Source organism: Phyllostomus discolor, chromosome 12 (assembly GCF_004126475.2).
Source record: "Phyllostomus discolor isolate MPI-MPIP mPhyDis1 chromosome 12, mPhyDis1.pri.v3, whole genome shotgun sequence".
In the NCBI taxonomy this organism is placed as follows: Eukaryota; Metazoa; Chordata; class Mammalia; order Chiroptera; family Phyllostomidae; genus Phyllostomus; species Phyllostomus discolor.
In genome coordinates, this window is record NC_040914.2 from 16,862,631 (window position 1) to 16,882,596 (window position 19,966).

At 49.3% G+C, this 19,966-nt stretch overlaps 1 protein-coding gene, 1 long non-coding RNA gene and 1 other non-coding gene across 3 annotated transcripts in view; 1 reads left to right on the forward strand and 2 right to left on the reverse strand.

The window, feature by feature from the left end:
* The window catches only part of OPA3 (outer mitochondrial membrane lipid metabolism regulator OPA3), a 64,065-nt gene that overhangs the window by 2,815 nt on the left and 41,284 nt on the right, over window positions 1-19,966 (reverse strand). The window lies entirely within an intron of this gene.
* On the reverse strand, window positions 2,550-2,714 carry LOC114511794. The gene has a single exon (XR_003685759.1). It is a non-coding gene; the product is annotated as a U1 spliceosomal RNA (small nuclear RNA).
* Window positions 4,021-7,295, forward strand: LOC118497714. Its single transcript, XR_004900235.1, has 4 exons — window positions 4,021-4,042; window positions 4,134-4,187; window positions 5,466-6,157; window positions 7,156-7,295. It is a non-coding gene; the product is annotated as an uncharacterized LOC118497714 (long non-coding RNA).

The following is a 19,966-nucleotide window of genomic DNA, read 5'->3' on the forward strand; positions in this document are numbered from 1 at the left end:
AAAGTTTTTTAAAAAGATTTTATTTATTTTTAGAGAGAGGGGAAGGGAGAAAGAGAGGAAGAGAAACCAATGTGTGGTTGCCTCTCAAGTGCCCCCTACTGGGGACCTGGCCTGCAATCCAGGCATGTGCCCTGACCCGGAACCGAACCTGTGACCCCTCAACCCCTTGGTTTGCAGGCCAGCATTCAATCCACTGATCTACACCAACCAGGACTTCAGATATCTTTTTGAGGTTATTAATAAGTGTTTTACTATTCTTTGTCCACTTTCACACTAGAATAAATTATCATTTCTAGGCCCAGAAATATAGGCTCAAAACTTCTCAGAAGCTCTGGCTGGTGTGGCTCAGTGGATTGAGCATGGGCCTGGGAACCAAAGGGTCACTTGTTCAATTCCCAGTCAGGGCACATGCCTGGGTTGCAGGCTGGGTCCCCAGCAGGGGGCGCATGAGAGGCAACCACACACTGATGTGTCTCTCCTTTTTTTCCCTCCCTTTGCCTGCTCTCTAAAAATAAATAAAATCTTTTTTAAAAACTCAGAAGTTGGGAGGCCTGGTGGCATCATGAGTCCTGGGCAGGGCCTTTGGTCCCCCTGTGGCACTGACATTGCACCAGGGCAGGTTTGGGAAGGAGTTTCTCTTGTTTCCATCATTTCATACTTTTCTCTGAACCTTGTTTCTCTCCTTAGTTCTGGGAATTTTTCTTGCCTGTGCAGTAAAGGGTTAGCCTTACCCTATAAACAGGGGCCTGGCCTTGGCCCTTGGGTCCTGAGAGGAAGTCTTTAAATCCTAGGAATGTCCTGTCTGAAGAGTGTCCGTTTACTTGGGGCCTCTGTGCCAGAAAATGGACACTAGTAGTGTGATTTGTGGTGACCACATGGTATCTGCTCCACCTCTGGAGGGGCTAGAAACTAAGGTTGGCCACGTGGTTCCCAAACCTTGTCTGTGTGACCCACCCCCACTGAAAAGCCTGGAGAAGGTGGCTTGGGTGAGCTTCCTGGTTGGCAGTGTTCCATGTCCCGGTCACATGGTGCTGCTGGGAGAAGTTAGCGCCGCCCACCATTCCACTGGTTGGAGGGGAGCTCACTTGCACTGGGAATTCTCCTGGATTCTGCCCCGTGCTCCTCTTCCCTCGGCTGGTTTGAAACTACATCCTCTCTCTGTAATGAACTGTAACAGGGAGCCCTGACCAGTGTGGCTCGGTTGGTTGGGTGTCCTTCTGCAAAGTGAAAGGTCACCGGTTCAATTCCCTGTCAAGGCACACACCTGCATTGCAGGTTGGGTCCCCAGTCAGGTACTTGCAAGAGGCAACTGATCAATGTTTCTCTCATATTGATGTTTCTTTTCATCTCTTTTCTTCTCCCTTACCCTCTCTCTAAAAATAAATAAATAAAATCTAGCCCTGGCTGGTGTGCCTCAGTGGATTGAGTGCCAGCCTGTAAACCAAAGAATCACGGGTTCGATTCCCAGTCAGAGCACATGCCTGGGTTGTGGGTCAGGTCCCTAGTTTGGGGGTACGTGAGAGGCAATCACACATTGATGTTTCTCTGTCTTTCTCCCTCCCTTCTCCTTTCTCCAAAAATAAATAAAAATCTTTAAAAAATTAAAGTAAAAAAAGCACTGTAACAATGAGTCCTGTGAGTCCTATGAAATCATTGAAACTGGAGACTGTTTTGGGGCACCCTGAACTTGCAGCTGCTGTCAGAGTGAGGGCACAGTGGGGTTGCAGGGGCTACTTTTGTCCTCTTCCCTGTTCCTCCTGGGCATGTGTTGAACTGTTCTTCAGGACTTGCTCACTTTGGTTTAGCTGTTCTGCCTTTCAGTGAGGAGCTTTCGTAACCCTGTGAGTCAAAGTTGCCTGGCCCCCTTTCCAGCCTCCTCCAGGGCAGTTTCACTTGTGGCAACCAGGGGAATCGGCGATTGTCATCATCGTCCCGTGACTGTGCCAACTGCCAGGCACCCACTTAGCCAGAACTGTGCTCCCACTCACTGCGGGAGGCCAAGGGGTAAACAAGTGTGTGGGAATGACCCAGCGTCATCCGCGCCCTGTCTGCAGTTGCTTGGGGAGAGTGGAGTGGGGCTGCACAAGCTCAAGGAAACTAGGGACATGAGACATGTCCACTGTCTTCAGGGTGGTGGTGGTTTGACACATATGTCAAAACCAAACTATATCAAATTATACTCTTTCTAGACTTACGTTACACTGTGATCACTGATACTTCAAGAAAGCTGCTTTAGAAAAAACTTGGGATGAGACAGAATAAGCGCCCACTTAGACACAGAGAAGAAGGACTGAAAGAGGCTGTGACAGGAGAGAGGGCACAGGATGGGCCCTGCTGGTGTGGCTCAGTGGACTGAGTGACGGACTGTGGACCAAAGAGTCCCGGGTTTGATCCCTGGGTTGTGAGCCAGGCCCCCAGTAGGGGGCGCACGAGAGGCAACCACACACCGATGTTTCTTTACCTCTCTCCTGTCCCCTCTAAAAATGAATACATAAAATCTATTTTAAAAAGGGTACAGGATGGGAACCGCTAGGTTTTTCTAGGTGGGGAGGGGGAGAGCGCAAATGCAGTCCCCCACTACCACAAATTATGCAAGTCTACCGCGTTTCGGGAAATCGCAGGGGGCAGCAGACCCGCTCTGCAGTGGGTGAGCCTCGCCGCGGGGAAAACTACCTTGGTGATCATGGCATCTCCTCTGCCTGCCAGAGGGGTGTCAGCAAACTGCTAGTTTTTATTACAAACCTTACAGAAATAAAAGTTTCATTCTTTAAGTGGAAAGTAAAAACACATTAATGTGATCACGCGATATTTGCGGAACCTAAGCATTATCTTGGATCCTCATCCCCAATCTGATTAGTGGCCAGGTTTGCAATTGTAACATTACTGGAAGGTTATTACAGTTTAATTATCACAGATACAGAGGGTGAAGCCTAGGAGGGAGCGCAGTGACGCAGTGACGGAAAGCACAGGGGCAGCTCCCTGAGGGCAGTACAAGTGGATTGCACAGGGACAAAAGAAACTGGAGAGGGAGGGAAACTGCTCCTTGACTGTGGCGGTGGCTTCCTGGACTATGCCTCTGATAAAAAAACTGCTTTAAACAGAAAATCATGACCCCCCTTGCTCCCACAACCCATTAATAAACTTGCTTTTTATTCATTAGTTTTCTCATTTCCCACCCAAGGCAAATATCCCGCGTAGACTGTGGGGCGAAGTCAGAATGTAGTTCGTAGTCTATCTGCTCTGCGCTCGCTCTGAGAGCTGCTAAAGGAAGGGTGCCTGCGGAGTCTTCTGAGCCGGGGAGGGCACGCCTCTAAATGGCTCCTATTACAACAGGCACTTATTTAAAAAAACATATTTTTATTTATTTATTTTTAGAAAGAGGGGAAGGGAGGGAGAAAGAGAGAGAAACATCAATGTGTGGTTGCCTCTTGCATGCCCCCTCCTGGGGACCTGGCCCACAACCCAGGCATGTGCCCTGACTGGGAATTGAACCAGCAGCCTTTTGGTTTGCAGGCTGGCACTCAATCTGCTGAGCCACACCAGCAGGACTAAAACAGGCACTTATTTTTTATCATTTCCTATCCCCTCTCCCTACTTTTTAAATCTTTGCCTTTCCCCTCATTTGCAGCCCTGTTATTTCAAATATTTGATTCGAATAAATTTCTCCAACAAGTAATGTAAAGCAATGTTAAGAGGGCAAGTCCTGTTTTTCCCTGACAATTCAACGGGCCGTGTGCCTCCCACCCAGGGAGTGCCTCGGTTTCACACGTAGCCAAAAGCAATGAAATCACTAGCCAGAGAGATGATTGGATTCAATCTCCAGAGCCTCTCCCCTCCCATAGTTGTAAAGTCTAAACTTCTGCCAGGTGTTTCTGATGCTCAGTGTCCAACCTGAGGCACCTCACTAGTATTACCCAGAATACCAAAACCATCCTACACAAGTGCTGTGGCCTCAGTAACATGCACCAACCAGGGATAACCAGATGCAGGCCAGGACTCAGGGCCAGTACCTGCGGGGAGTCCAGGCTCCTCATGTTCTCAGGTATGGACCTCCCATCAGCCAAGGTGCGGGGTCTCCTGCCAGCTGCCTCCTCTGGCTGGAACGGCAACCCTCATGCCTCTCTCCCCTACAGTTCTCTTTCTCCTGCTCCTGCCATTGGTGCTGGGAAGTCACCATCCCTCTGAAGGTAAGCATGGGCGTGGGGGGCAGGGAAGCCTGGCCCCTCTCGGTGGTGGTGGAGCAGCAGTGAGGGGCGCAGCTTCCACCTCCGTGCTCCTGCTCAGCTGAAATGCCGACCTCAGTGAGGAATTCTGACTCACCTCCCACCCTGGGGGCTCTGTGGGGGAGGGCCGTGAGCATCCCCCAAGCCATCCCTTTGTGCTGCGTGTGGGTGCTGGGGAGAAGAGAGCACTTCTCGGGAGGGAGCAGAAATGGGTCATCTGCTGGGACTAAGGGAGAAGGGCGGTGATTGGCTGAGTTACGAGCCAAAGCCAAGGGCCCTGTTCCACTACAGGCCCGGCTGGTGAAGCTTTCCTATCAAGTCTCCCTTCTTTGAACTCCACTAGCACCCGCCAGCTGACAGTCGCCCTCAGTCTGTACAACACCCCCACGAAGCAGAAGAGACCCTTTTAGGGATGGAAAAAGTGTGGCTCAGGGAAGGGTGAAGTTCATTGCCTGAGGCCATATGGCTGATGGAGGGAAGGGTGGGGTTTGAATCCTGACCTGGCTGAGGAGTTCCTCTGGCTCCTACTTTTCTGAGCAAACTCCTAGCAGGAGGGACACTAGTTTCAGCCCAGGCAGGAGCCCAAGGACCACGTAAGTGTAGTGAGGGGTGGGGGGTGGAAGGAATATGGGGATGAGCTGAGAGAAAATGACCCAGCTCCTGACACGGGGCGGGGCAAGAATGGGGGGAAAGGGACCAGTGTCTCAGGCTTGCCCCCACAGAGGACGGGCTCGGCCTGCCGGGAAATGCCAACCTTGTGCCTGCCCCGCTCGGTCTGCTCTCCCCCCAGTTCCCAGGCCCAGCACCCACTTGATCATTTTGGCCAGTCTCACAGGTGGACAGGGCCATCTCACTGCCCACTGTCATTCAGTAACCTGAGTGAGGCTGGGCATCACTGTGTAGGGCCCTAAGCCACATGCACTTTGTCTGTGACCTGGGGGCACCTGAGGTGAGTGGTGGGTAGCCCTGCTCACAGGGTCAGGTCAGGAGCCACGGAGGGTCTGAGGACTCAGTGCAGATCCCACCCATGGGCTGGGAAGAAGGCTGGTGGGAGAGGAGGCGGCCAGAGAAGAAGGGCGGGGCTGCCCTGGCACTGAGGTGAACCGGGCCTCAGACACAGGCACTGGGTGAGAGACAAATGGAGGAAAGATGAGATGCAGGAGGATGGTGGGCGGGGGGGGGGGGGGGGGGGGGCTCCACTCAGGACCTGCCTGGCTTGACGCTCAGCCATCTGGCCCCCAGGCAAGGTGCTGGTTGTGACAGAGGAGAGGTGGCGACTCTGTGGCACCGTGGCTCTGGACCCCAAGGACCCTCAGTGGAGCTGCTGCAGAAAATTCTACCCCTTCCATCGCCCCACACAGAGGTGCTGCCAAGCCTTCGACCCAAAAGTATTCTTCGTCATCCCCATGGACAGCAAAAAGGAGGAAGCTGACGACTGCAAGACGTACATCCAGGGGGCCCTAGGTAGGTGCTGGCCCCACCGGCAGCTCCCTCTTCTGGTCCTCCAGTGCTTGGGAGCCACGGAGACCCTTTCTTCTCTCCCTCTTTTTACTTTGATGAAAAATAATTTGTGCTATTAACAGGCTAGTAATGTGGGTCTTATTGTCGCTTCTTATTGATTGATTAAATGTTAAATAAGTGTTACAGCAACAGAAGAGAACAAGCGCAATGTCCTTTCAGAGAAGCAGCATCTCCAAGGTCCAAAAGTGAACCTCAAGAGAGAGTTTGCTCCACCGGCCCGCGGTGTAGGAGGAGATCCAGGGGTGGCGTGCTAACCCATGGTCACACGCAGTATTCCACCTTGCAGGGCAGCCAGGCAGCCCACAGAAGCACGGAGGAAAATTGACAGAGGCATCGGTGGCAGACCCCTTGAAACCAACCGGATGCCATGGGGGTGACTCTCTGAGCCCAAGACTTTAGAGACACCGCCAGAGGTGACTAGGCAGAGGCTGGGCTTAAACACTCAGCACCAAGGTGATGGGCGAGGTTCTGCTGAGGACATGATCGCTCGGTGGCTGGTTGGTGTTCAGGGGTTCTGCTCTCATGCTCCTTGGAAAGTTGGGGAACGCCGGGGCTGTGACACTTCCCTCTGCCCTCAAACCCACTCTCCACTCCTGGCCGCCTTTCTGCCTTCTGTGCTCCTGGAGGCTGAGCTCTGGGAAGGACACTGCCCACTCGGCTTTCTGGTGGGCCGTGAGCCCACTACCCACCAGAGAGAGGAAGGGACAGGAGAAGGTAGAGGTGGGGTTTGGCTCCCCTGCCCCCTACTTGGCTGGGCCGCAGTGTTTACACTCGCACATCTGCGACCCGTTCCTTTTGAGATCTGAGGCTGGAATCAGCCCTGCCCTGTCCAGTCCCTGGGGCCCCAGTGCCCCTCCCTAAATCCCTCCTCCCTGCCCACACCTGCCCATACTGGCACTGAACTCTCCTCAGTAAATGCAACTAACAAAGCAAACAAACATAAAAACCTCCCACAGCTCCCCAGAGCTCTGAGGGGGCTCGTTAGCCTGGCTCCTTAAGGTCCTGCCAAATCTGCCCTCGTGGCTCATCCCTTTGGCACCTGCTCTGTCCCTGCCGCTCCCACCTCTGCGGGGAGCCGTGTCTCGGCACAGGCTGCCCCTCTCCTAGAACGCCGGCCCTTCCCAAACGGCTGCTTAGGCTGAAGCTCCTCTGGAGAGCGGCTCATGAGGGAATGGATCCTCACCAGACCAGGGGTTCCCCCCTCTGCCGAGACCCCTTAAAAGGCGGATGCAGAACACTTTATTGGATGATTCCTGCCTTGTACATATGTATATACCTACCAACACATATGCAGTGCATAACTTTTTCTCTACACACACATTTAGGACAGGAAACACAGCTAAAAGGTAACAGTGATCATCTCTGGGCTGGGATTATTGGTGATTTTTTCACTGCATTTTATGTTTTCCAGTGTTTGCTGAGTTTTCCACAGTGAGCCTGCTATGCCTTGAAATATGTGGAAAACAATGACTGGGAAACAAAGAAATGGCCGGAATGGAATTGCCTCCTGTCCCGACTTCGCTGTCTCCCACCTATCTGCTCAGTGCCTTCAGCTCCCTCCTCCCGGGACTTCATACCACACGCCTTTTCCCTTCGTTGATTTTAATCTGTGCCCTTTCACTGTAATAAACTATAACCATGGGCGTATCAGCTTTTCTAAGTCTTGTGAGTCCTTCTACCAAATCACTGAGACTGAGGGTGGTTTGGGGGACCCCCAACACAAGTAGATTCAAGGGTTTAAAGATATAACTTATATAACAGGAACAAGTATAAAGGACACGTGGACAGAAACTAGGGGTGGGTGGAAATGGGAGGGAGGTGGGGAGGGCTGAGATGGGAGTAAAACACAGAAAGTTGTACTTGAACAATAATTAAAATAAAATTATAAAAAGTATATAACTTATATAAAATCATTCACAGAGTCCTGGCTGGTGTGGCTCAGTGGACTGGATGCCAGCCTGCAAACCAGGTGCTCGTGGATTCCATGCCCAGTCAGGGCATATGCCTGGGTTGCCAGCCAGGCCCCCCGTAGGGGGTGCGCAAGAGGCAACCACACATTGATGTTTCTCTCCCTCTCTTTCTCCTTCTCTTCTGCTCTGTAAAAATAAATAAAATCTTTAAAAGAAAATCATTCACACAGTGCCTGGAATCCAAGAAACATAGAGTGGAAGAAATTCATTTCCTCCTCTGCAAAATGGGGGTCACGATCATCCTGTACTCAGGGTGGGGGTGCTCATAACTTGGGGTGAAGAAGCTCTTCCCAAACAAGGGAGGAAGAATAAAAGCCATAAAAGAAAAGATGGGGAAACCTGGTTACTCAGACAGAAAAGGTTTTGTAGGACAGAAGAAACCACAAATTAGCATTAAGGCCAAGTACAGGAGGAACTCAAATGTCCAATAAACAGCTGAAAATATGCCAAGCCCACCAGGGATCATCAGGGAAGCACAGACCGCACCCTCCATGCCAGTCTTCTCGCCCCAAGGCTCCGGAGACAGCTTGCCAGAAAGTATTCTCATCTTGCCCTGGCTGGTGTGGCTCAGTGGGCTGAGGGAATCTAAAGGTCAACTCCTGGTCAGAACACATGCCTGGACTGTAGGCCAGGTCCTGGTTAGGGGTATGTGATAGGAAACCAATGGATTTTTCTTTCCCTCCCTTCCCCTCTGTCTAAAAAATAAATACAATCTTTTCTTTTTTTTAAATTTTTTTATTTTTTAAAGATTTTTATTTATTTATTTTTAGAGTGGGAAGGGAGGGAGATAGAGAGAGAGAGAGAAACATCAATGTGTGGTTGCTGGGGGTTATGGCCTGCAACCCAGGCATGTACCCTGGCTGGGAATCGAACCTGGGACACTTTGGTTCCCAGCCCACGCTCAATCCACTGAGCTACGCCAGCCAGGGCAATAAAATATTTTCTAAAAGAGATTTTGTTTATTTATTTTTAGAGAGAGGGGAAGAGAAGGAGAAAGACAGGGAGAGAAACATCAATGTGTGGTTGCCTCTTGCACACCCCCTACTGGGGACCTGGCCTGCAACCCAGGCATGTGCCCTGACTGGGAATCGAACCAGTGACTCTTTGGTTTCAAAGGCCAGCACTCAATCCACTGAGCCATACCAGCCAAGACTAAAAAATAGATAAAATCTTAAGAAAAGAAAAAGAAAGTATTCTCATCTCAAACAAAGTGGTGGTACACTGCGAGAAAGACTGAACAGCGTAAAAGAAGGGGATGTGGTACATTAAATAATTGTCCCAAAATATGTCCACATCGCAATCCCCAAATCATTGAAGCTTACTTCCAATGCAGGTGGACTCTACAGAGGGGATGAAGTTAAGGGTCCTGAGATAGGGAGATGACCCCAGAGTAGCCAAGGGGGTGCTGAGTGTGGCCTGAAGCGTCCTCACTAGAGCCAGGCAGGGGGAGAACCGATCACTGCAGTAGGTGGGGAGTTGGCGCTGGGAAAGAGATGTCAACACCCAAGTCCCTGGAAGGTGCATGTTGTCTAATTTGGCAAAAGAGTCTTTGCTGATGTCATCAATTTAGATGAGCTCATCCGGCATTATTCAGGCGGGCCCTACAACCGGTGACAGGTGGTCTCACAAGAGAACAAAGAGAAGACACAAACACCCGGAGGAGAAGGCCATGCGGAGACAGAGGCAGAGCCACCACCAGAGCTGGAAGAGGTGAGTCAAGATCTGCCCGAAGCCTTCGGAGGGAGGCCAACTCTGCCAGCACCCTGGTCTCAGCCCAGCGGTGCTGACTGCAGGGTTCTGGCATCCAGAGCTGGAAGGGAATGGCTGCACATTGCTCTAAGCCAACAAGTGTCGGGTCATTTGTCCACAGCAGCCACAGGAAACTAGTCAGGTGGACAAAAGACTTGAACAAATACAATTATGACCTTTGCAAAAGACGATAATAACAATAGCCAATAAACACATGCAAAGATGCTTGATATCATTGTTCATCAGAGAAAGACAAAACCACAATCAGAGGCCACTACCTACTCGACAGAATGGTGAAAACCCAAAGGGAAAGAAAGAGAAGACACAGAAGTCGCATGGGGCATGCTTAGGGACGTGCAGCTGCCGGAACTTTCCTGCATGGGGTTGGGGGTGGGACAGGGAGAGGGAGGGGCATGTCACACGAGACAGTCACTTTAAAAAACAGGGGCACCCCTGGCTCAGTGGATTGATTGCTAGCCTGTGAACTGAAAGGTCACCGGTTCGGTTCCCAGTCAGGGCACATGGCTGAGTTGCAGGCCAGGTCCCCAGTTGGGGGTGTGCCAGAGGCAACCACACACTGATGTTTCTCTCTCTCTTTCTCTTTCCCTTCCCCTCTCTCTAAAAATAAATAAATAAAATCTAAATAAATAGATTTAAGAAAAGAATTGTTAAGTAACACTGGCAGTTTCTCCTTAGGACGAACTGCTGACTGGTCTACCACCCAGCAATCCCACACCTAGATATCCCCAAGGGAAACGAATGCAATGCCCACCGAAGCCTCGTGCCAGGGTGGCCCTAGCAGCTTTATTCAAAACAGCCAAAGCCTGGAGACAACCCGCATGCCGATCAGCCAGCCAGTAAACCGTGTGTTGCCATCCACTGTGGAATGCTGCACAGCAATGAAAAAGAGGGCTCACATGCTACACGGAACAGTACAACCAGATCTGTCAGGTTATACGCTGAGCAGAAGCCACATTCAAAATAGAACATTCCAGATGCTAAGTCCAGGAACAGAGGAATCTAATCTACAGAGAGAGCTGCAGAGTAGGGTTTACCTGGGCAGGGGTCTGCGTGTGAAGAAGCAGGGACAGCCCCCCGGGGCCCTGGAATGGCCTCCGTCCCCACCTGGGTGCTGGTCACACGTGTGCACCCCTGTGGGAGAACTCACCGAGCCACACACAGTGCGGTTTGCACACTGCATCGCATGTTTGTTTGGTTCCGACTTAAAAAAAAAATAGGAGAAAAGGGAAACATCCAATGAGAAAAATGAATCAAGGTTAGAAACAGCTTTGACAGTCCAGAAAAATCAAATTGCTTGATAAAATGTCAGCTGTCAAAATACCCATGTCCAGAGTTGAGAAATTCTTTCTTCTCCCAGGAAACCGCAGAAAGCCAGAAGTCGTCTCTGGAAAATCCAGGCCCCGCGCACCCCAGTGAAGTGCAACAGGCTTATCCCTTCTGTGACACAGGCCAGAGTCACTGCTCAGGACGAGCCAGCAGAGAGCGGGTGGGAGATAACAACCATTCCCAGTGGTTCCGTGGCGTTAACTGCTGGAGTCCCGCGAGCAGGAACTAAGACTTACGTAGGGAGGGAGAGGGTGTTGGGCTGGAGCAGTGCTCCCGGAGGGACTCCACCCTACCTGAAACCTTCTCATTTTTCTCAGGCCCCTGCCTTTCTGTGGACGGCCTAGCTGGGACTGCATTCAGGAACAGTGCAGAGAGCAGACCCCCCCGTGCCCTCACACTGTCCCTGTCCAGAACACCAGTAGCTGGGCACCACTCCCATGTGGCTGCAGGCACCTCAAAGGAGACAAAGGAGATGCCAGACGGGCTGGCACGATGTCTGGCTGCATGTCCCTAGGAGATGCTCGGGCCTGAGTGGGACGTGGTTATTCTGGGGATGCTAAGGTCTGGAAGACAAGCTCTGACCTTGGCTTAGACAGGCCCCCAGCTCTAAATGGGAAGGTTCTCCATAGCAGCACTTCTTCCAGAATACTTTTTCTTTTTTTTAAAGACTTTATTTATTTATTTATTTTTAAGATTTTATTTATTTATTTTTAGAGAGGGAAGGGAGGGAGAAAGAGAGAGAGAGAAACATCAATGTGCAGTTGCTGGGGGCCATGGCCTGCAACCCAGGCATGTACCCTGACTGGGAATTGAACCTGCGACACTTTGGTTCGCAGCCCGAGCTCAATCCACTGAGCTACGCCAGCCAGGGCCTATTTATTTATTTTAGAAACATCGATGGGCTGCCTCTCACATGCTCCCCAACTGGGGACCTGGCCCGCAACCCAGGCATGTGCTGTGACTGGGAATTGAACCAGCGACCATTCAGTCTGCAGGCTGGCGCTCAGTCCACTGAGCCACAGCAGCCAGGGCCAGAACATTTTCAAGATAACACATGACATTCACCAGCCAGACGGAAAGATTGACGCTGGCTCTCGGTTCCATGGGAGAAATTCTGTGTGCTGCAGCCTTTTAATGTCGGGCAGCAAGCCCAGCCCAGGCCAGAGGTTCAAGAGAGAGGCCCTGGGGCTGTCATGAAGAGCACTGCCTCCCCGCCCAGGGCCACGGCTCAACTGATGGACATTACTATTATTTTACCCCACAGGCCCTGGACATGCCGGAGGAAACAGGACACCTGAGACAAAAGGTACCAGTTCTCTCCCAAGTCAATCCTGCCACAAAAAGACATCAGCTTTTTTTTCCCCCCAAGGAAGTTGAGAAGCTGTTTTCCAAATTCATTTCAACAATAAGTGAGTAGATATACAAACAGTGGTACATGCACGTAATGGAATATTATTCAGCAGTAAAAATAAATGACCTCTTAAGCCATGAAAGATACTGAGGAGTTTTAAATGCATCTTTCTAAGTGAAAGAAGCCAATCTGAAAAGGATACGCACGGTATCATTTCAACTACATGACATTTGGGAGAGGCAAAACCACGGAGATGGTGAAAAGACCCACAGCTGCCAGGAGTGAGGGGCGGGAGGGACGGCAGGGTGCAGCACAGTGGGTTTTCAGGGCGTTAGAACACCCGTTCCATAGGACGCTGTGAAGGTGGACATGTGTTGTTATACATTAGTCCAAACACGTAGAAGCTACAACCCAAGAGCAACTGTAATGTAAATTATGTATCTATCCATCTATAATGTATCAGTAATGTATCAATATTGACTCATCAAGCGTAACACATGCCCTGGTCCAGTGGCTCAGCTGGTCAGACCACCATCCTATACACGAAAAAAGGTTGTGGGTTCCATCCCCGGTCAGAGTGCCTACGGGGGGCAACCAGTCGATGCTTCTCTCTCACATCAACGTTTCTCTCTCTCTCTCTTTCCCTCTCTCTCTAAAAATCAATGAAAACATATCCTGGAGTGAGGATTTTAAAAAAGAGTATAGCACACGTACCATGCGTGCTATTGCCAGATTGACTGGGGGGGGGGCAGGGATATAAGGAAACTCTTTTTTTAACATTTTATTTCTTTATTCTTAGAGAGAAAGGAAGGGAAGGAGAGAGGGACAGAAACACCAATATGTAGTTGCCTCTCATGCACCCCCTACTAGAGACCTGGCCAGCAACCCAGGCATGTGCCCTGACTGGGAATAGAACCTGAGACCTGTTGGTTCACAGGCTGGAGCTCAATCCACTGAACCACAGCAGCCACAGCAGGGGTATGAAAATTCTTCGTACTTTCTGCTTAAGTTTTCTGTAAACCTACAACTGCTTAAAAAGTATTAATTTTTAAACTTTTATTTATTTTTAGAAAGAGGGGAAGGGAGGGAGAAAAAGATCAATGTGAGAGAAAAATATTGATCAGTTGCTGCCTCTTGTGCATGCCCCATTCAGGGATGGAACCCACAACCCAGGCATGTACCCCAATTGGGAATTGAACCAGTGCCCTTTTGCTTTGCAGGACGACGCCTGACCAAATGAGCCACACAGTCAGGGCTAGTATTAATTTTTAAAAATGCTTACTATCAAGGCCCTTGCTGGTGTGGCTCACTTGGTCGGGTGTCATCCTATACACCAGAAGGTTGGCAGTTTGATTCCCAGTCAGGGCACATGCCTAGGCTGCAGGTTCCAAGCCAGTCGGGGCATGTACGGGAGGTAACTGATCGATGTTTCTGTCTCACATCCATGTTTCTCTTCTCCCCCTTTCCTCTCTTCCTAAAATCAACAAACATATTAAAAATGCATATCAAGGAGCAAAGGCACAAGGAAATTCAGATCATTCTGAAATGAGAACAAGACCATCAGGAAGAGGCTGAAATCATTTTCAAACTCTTGTCATTCAAAACACAACGGTCTCAGCACAGGACAGGCAAATGGATGACACAGCAGGACTGAGGAAGAGGGGCCTCTGTCAAGGGAGCGTCCTGGGAGCTACCGTCCCGTCTTAGGAGGGGGGAGAGGGTGGACCCCCATGCGCTATGAGATATTCATTTGGAAACCAAAGAACCCAGACCCGGACCTCATGCTTGTCAAAAAAGAAGACAGGCCACAATGTGTAATTCCAGTGAACGACTTAAACACAAAGAGAACTGGAATAAACTATCAGAAGAAGGCAGAGTTGAAGATACAAATCCTGGAGGTAGAGGCGCCCTTCTCAAATCAAGACAGAGAAAACAAGCGCATGAAAGAAAACAGACTAATAGGTTTGGGTGCTTTACAATGAAAAACTCAGGACTTCCGGCCAACATGGAGGCGTAGGTAGACACACTGCGCCTCCTCGCACAACCAAAAAAGGACAACAAATTTAAAAACAAACAGCAACTAGAACTGCCAGAAACTCAAACTGTATGGAAGTCCAACAACCAAGGAGTTAAAGAAGAAACATTCATCTAGACCTGTAGGAGGGGCCGAGACAGGCAACTGGGGTGGAGAGGACTTGCGGCAAGGTTGCGGCTGGAGGAGCAGACAGTCCCATATTCCTGTTCAGGTAAACCGGGAGGAACAACTGGGGAGCGAGACAGACCGCACAACACAGGGTTCCAGCGCAGGGAAATAAAGCCTCAAATCTCTGACTGAAAACACCTGTGGGGGTTGCAGCGGTGGAAGAAACACCCAGCCTCACAGGAGAGCTTGTTGGAGAGACCCACAGGGTCCTAGAACATACACAAACCCACCCACGTGGGAATCAGGACCAGAAGGGCCCAATTTGCTTGTGAGATGTGGGGGAAGTAACTGAAAGCTGGCTGAGAGCAGAGCAAGCGGCACTGTTCCCTCTCAGACCTCTCCCCCACAGACAGCACCACGAGACAGCCACATGGGTTGCCCTGCCCTGATGAACAACTAGAGCTCCACCTCTTACTACATAACAGGTGTGCAGAGACAATAAAAAATATGGCCCAAATGAAAGAACAGATCAAAGCTCCAGAAAAAATACAACTAAGCAATGAAGCAATAGCCAACTTATCAGATGCACAGTTCAAAACACTGATAATCAGGATGCTCACAGAATTGGTTGAATGTGGTCACAAAACAGGGGAAAAAGTGAAGGCTATGAAAAGTGAAATAAAGGAAAATGTACAGGGAACCAACAGTGTTAGGAAGGAAACTGGGACTCAAATCAATGGTTTGGAACAGAACGAAGAAACAAACATTCAATCAGAAAAGAATGAAGAAACAAGAATTCAAAAAAATGAGGAGAGGCTTAGAAACTTCTGGAACAACTTTAAACGTCCCAACATCCGAATCATGGGGGTGCCAGAAGGAGAAGAAGAAGAGCAAGAAAGAGAAAACTTATATGAAAACATAATAAAGGAGAACTCCCCCAATCTGGCCAAGGAAATAGACTTCTATGAAGTCCAGAGAGTTCAGAGAGTCCCAAAGAAGTTGGACCCAAGGAGGAACACACCAAAGCACATCATTATTACATTACCCAAGATTAAAGATAAGGAGAGAATCTTAAAAGCAGCAAGAGAAAAGAAAACAGTTACCTACAAAGGAGTTCCCATTATACTATCAACTGATTTCTCAAAAGAAACCTTACAGGCAAGAAGGGGCTGGAAAGAAGTATATGAAGTCACGAAAGGCAAGGACCTAGACCCAAGATTGCTCCATCCAGCAAAGCTTTCATTTAGAATGGAAGGGCAGATAAAGTGCTTCCCAGATAAGGTCAAGTTAAAGGAGTTCAGCATCACCAAGCCTTTATTATATGAAATGTTAAAGGGACTTATCTAAGAAAAAGAAGAAGATCAAATCTATGAACAGTAAAATGACAACAAACTCACAACTATCAACAATTGAACCTAAAACAAAAACAAAAACAAAAACAAACTAAGCAAACAACTAGAACAGGAAAAGATTCACAGAAATAGAGACCACACAGAGGATCAGGAGGATCAGCGGGGAAGGGGAATGGGAGAGGGGAGAATGGGGGAAAAGGTACAGGGAATAAGAAGCATAAATGGTAGGTACAAAATAGTGTTGGGAGCTGTCCTGTCTGGTGTCAGGGGCTGTAGCCTTTTGTCCCATGGCTAGAGCTGAGTGAGAAGGCCTTGGGGGCATGAGCTACTAAGGAGACAGGACATTACCTCCTGGCAGGAGCACAGCCCCTGCCTCCCTTACTTCCCCCCCGCTTGTCCCGGGCAGATGACAGGTTAGCTGATGACAGATAAAGATCCCTCAAAGGAGGAGGGACAACCTAGCACAGGCCTGTCCTGATGGGCCATCAGGGAAGGACTCAGGGGTCTCCAGAGAAGGGACAGAAAGACCCTCACCCCTTGGCTTTGTCGTAGCCTGAGTCCTCAGTCTTCCTGCAAAAGTCTCCTGGTCCTTGGCTGCTTTGCTCTCCCTGCCTGACTCAGCCTGGGAATCTGCCAAAGACCTTGTACTGGATCAGACGGCTCCCGGGGGGAATCTGGCCAGAGAAAGAACATACGTTTTTTCCTTTGAGACCTGCTCTGCCCTGTTGCTATGAAACAGGCAGTTGAGCTAAAGCCAACTCTGTCCTGAGACAACCCTGTGTTTCTTCAGCCCTTATCTGTAAATGAAGCCAGTAGCATTTTGAGTGCTGATTGATGAGCTCTATGTGCATACTATGTGTCTCTGACCTGAACCCAATAAAAACGCAAGGAAGAAGGTATTCAGGTCCTTTCTGCTTTGAGGGACTGGTCACCTTTCCTCTCCAAGCAAATCACGCGTTGGGCATTTTTATTTCTCATCTGCGATGACCAGGGGTGTTCTGCTGGTGGAGCCCTCCATCAAAATAGACAGGGAGAAGGTAAGAACAGTATGGGAAATGGAGAAGCCAAAGAACTTATGTGTATGATGGGTGGACATGAAGTAAGTTGGGACAATCTGGCGGGAGGCGGGTGCGGAGCAGAGGGGAATAAAGGGGGGAAAAATGGGACAACTGTAATGGCATAATCAATAAAATATATTTAGAACAATAAATACATAAAATGAAAAACTTCAGTAGGACAGAACACATGAGAAACAGATGTTAAAGGGACAGACAGGAAAAACAGCCATTTTTCCAAAGTAATCCAAACGCCCAGTAAATGGCTGGAAAGGTGCTCAGCCCGCAGGTAGGCAGCACGGTCAGCGGGTGTGAGGTCCAGTCCAGGGGGCACAGTCGGCGACGTTGTGATAACTCCATGTGGGGTCTGGTGGGGACTAGAATTATGGGGGAATCACTTCATAAATTACACAAATGCCCAACCACTGTGCTGTACGCCTGAGCCATCACTAATGTAAAATACTGAGTGTCCACTGTAACCGAAAAATGAAGCTGCAAAATATATAAACAATAATGAAATTCCACCATGCACTTCTGTGGTTGGAAGAATAAAAGTATGGTGGTTGCAGGTGTTCACAGTTCCTCTGCCACTCTGAGCTTCTCGGGGGCATTTTTCATTACATATAAACATTTTTAACATATTCAGTTCTTTTTAACTCTTGGCGTCTCCCCAAGGAATGGCACACACTGGCCTGAGGGGCCGTGCAGACTGATCAGCGTCACGACAGGAGGGAACCAGACACGTCCACGCCCACAGTGTGGGGGTCTCAAGTGAGGCTGGCCTGACCAGGGGACTCCTGAAAGGGGTCCGCCAAAGGTCCCCCACACTGGTGACAGGATTCCTTCCAGGGAGGGAACTTTGGTTTCTCTGAAATGGTTCAACTTTTATGAAGAGAAAACATTTAGATTGTGACATTTAGAAAAAATAAATATTGAGGTGTGGGGATGTGCTCAATCCACTGAGTAACACCAGCCAGGGCTCAGATTTTTTTAAAAAATTCATTCATTCATTCATTCATTCATTTTTAGAGAGAGGGGAAGGGAGGGAAGGAAATGTCAATGTGCTAGAGTAACATTGATTGGTTGGCTCTCACATGCCCCCTACTGGGGAACCTGGCCCACAACCCAGGCATGTGCCCCGACTGGGAATTGAACCCGCGACCTTTTGGTTCACAGGCTGGTGTTTAATCCACTGACCCACACCAGCCAGGCCTGTGGGGTATTAATATGCTCAGAATTCCACTTCTCCCGCCTCCACTGTCTCTGCCTGGTTTGGCCGCCATCACTTCCCTCCTGGACGGTCACAGCTGCCCCTTCACTGGCCTGGTGGCGTGGCCCAGCACAGCCTGCTCCCCATACGGCTGTCACAGGGATCCTGTTAAAAATGTCCGCTCATGTCCCTTCTCTGCTCAGACCCCTCCTGGTGGCCACTGCCGCACCCAGAGCAGAAGCCCAAGTCTTCACTGTGGCCCAGGGCAGCCCACTTCATGTAGGTTTGTACAATATATACATGTGAACATGCTTTTATGAAACAAAAGAAAAGAGAGTAGAAAGTAACAGAGTGCATCACACATGGAAAGGAAACGTACTTTGAGTAAAACTTTTGTTCTAACAAGATGTTAATTATACGATGTATGGCAGTCAAATACAATCCATATTATGTAATACAAACAATAGGGTTTATATGCTTATAATACATATTAGGTACATATCTATATATGTATCTGTAGTTTTTATGAAATGGAATGTGATAAAATAGGTAATAGGCTGCACATATTAAGGAAATTATTTAGTGAAACTGTATGTCCACACACAACATATAATACACAATGTTATGTGTTTCCTAAAATATTTTTATGAGGGGGAACCTAAAAATAACACATCTTCCAGAGGGTAGGCCCCTGCAGTACACTCACTGGTTAGGGGAGTGTTCTAGGAACCCATCTGTGTCAGTGTACCAGCTGGTGTTGTTGTGAGAGGCTGCATTCTGCTTCAGTGAATTATTTTTGAGACTCAACATGTTTGCCCATTTCATGGTGGGTGATTTATGAGTGCACCTGCCCCCACCATATTGAATGTTCAGCAGTTTTTGACCCAAAATGCCTTGACCCCCGTGCCCCACCCTCCCTATTCACCCCATCTCGCCCCGAGTGACTTTTCTTTGTTTCCCCAGATGAAAAAAGTCCTCAAAGGGAAATGTTTTGCAGGTGTAGAAGAGGTGAAACAAAAAAAGGTAGAAGCACTAAAAGGCATCAAAATTCACAAGCTCAAAAACTGTTTTGAGCACTGGAAGAAACGTCTTGATAGGTGTACTGCATCAAATGGAGAGCATGTGGAAGGTGACTGAAGTTTAAACATATAAGCATAAATAAAATTTTTTACAAATGAATTGTTTTTTGGGTCTCCCCTCATATATTCCCTTATATACTATGTCACATAATGCACTAATTATGCACTACTGTAACACACACTTAGGGTGCACTGTGAGTTGTTCTGTGAGTACTGAGTGTATGTGGCGGGCTGCACACACTCGATGCCCCAGACTGCAGTGAAGACTGAGGCCTGTGTGCAGCCGGGTCACTGCGAGGCCTGGGCGCAGCTCCCGGGGGTGGGAATGAAAGAAGCAGGCCTGGGTGGGTGGAGGCTGAAGCGAATGCAGTGGCCCAGTGGTCCATGTGATGGGGCGCCTGGGGCCGGTGGGCCCCTCCAGCTGTGCCGGCTGTGGCAAGTGTGCTGGCCTCTGCTCTCCTTACGCCTTGCCCTCCCCTTTCCCTGACTTCTCTGTTCCAGGGGTTGGTGAACTTGTCCTGTAAAGGGTGAGGCAGCACGTTTCCACCTTTGAAGGCCATACAGTTTCTCTAGCAAATCCTCAATTCTGCCACTGGAAATAGATAAATGGATGAGTGTGGCTGTGGACACTGGATTTGGCCTTGGGGCTTTAGTCCACTAAGCCCTGCTCTATTCTGGTAACAGGAGCTCTTGCTGTTCCAGGAGGAGGCCAATCCCACACCCGCCTCACGGCCTCCACACAAACCAACAGCCCTTTCTCACTCCCAGGCAGCTGCCCTCTGGGCTCATCTCAAATGTTGCTTCCTCCCTGACGCCCTGATCTAAATCAGCCATCCCCATTACTCCTGAACTTTGACATGGGGTTAGTTCTTAACTCCTCCTTTTTTACATTTTAAAAAATTGACTTGAGAGAGAAAAATATCCACTCATCTCTCCACCCATCCATGTGTTCACTGGTTGATTCTT